Source organism: Myotis brandtii, unplaced genomic scaffold (genome assembly GCF_000412655.1).
Source record: "Myotis brandtii unplaced genomic scaffold, ASM41265v1 scaffold691, whole genome shotgun sequence".
NCBI classification, from domain to species: domain Eukaryota; kingdom Metazoa; phylum Chordata; class Mammalia; order Chiroptera; family Vespertilionidae; genus Myotis; species Myotis brandtii.
The window spans coordinates 1,171,861-1,172,169 of NW_005370704.1; the positions used below are offsets into that span (position 1 = coordinate 1,171,861).

General features: G+C 68.6%; 1 protein-coding gene across 1 annotated transcript in view; it reads left to right on the top strand.

Annotated features, from left to right (window-relative positions):
• Nucleotides 1–309, top strand: part of CACNA1B (calcium channel, voltage-dependent, N type, alpha 1B subunit) — a gene marked incomplete at its 3' end in the record, with an annotated part of 138,429 nt that overhangs the window by 17,254 nt on the left and 120,866 nt on the right. The window lies entirely within an intron of this gene.

Consider the following 309-nt stretch of genomic DNA (forward strand, 5'->3'; position numbering starts at 1 on the left):
GCTGCCCGCGCAGCCCCCGATAGGGAGGGAAGGTGGCTGCCCCGTCCGGTGCCACTAGCCACCCCTGCACCCCAGTCCCCAGGCCTTAGGCTTCTTGACCTGAGAAACTGACCCTCAGCCCGGGTGTGTGGTGGTTATGAAGGCTCGGGGTCAGGAATGCAGGCTCCGGGGAGGGCGGCTGGCTGCAGGGCCGTGTTGGTCCCTGGTGCCCCCTGGGGCTGCCAGTCTCTGCCTCAGAATTGTCTCCCCGGCTTGGAGTCTCTTCCCTGTGGGGCCACCCCTTCCCCTGGGCAGCCTTCCTCCCCCCCC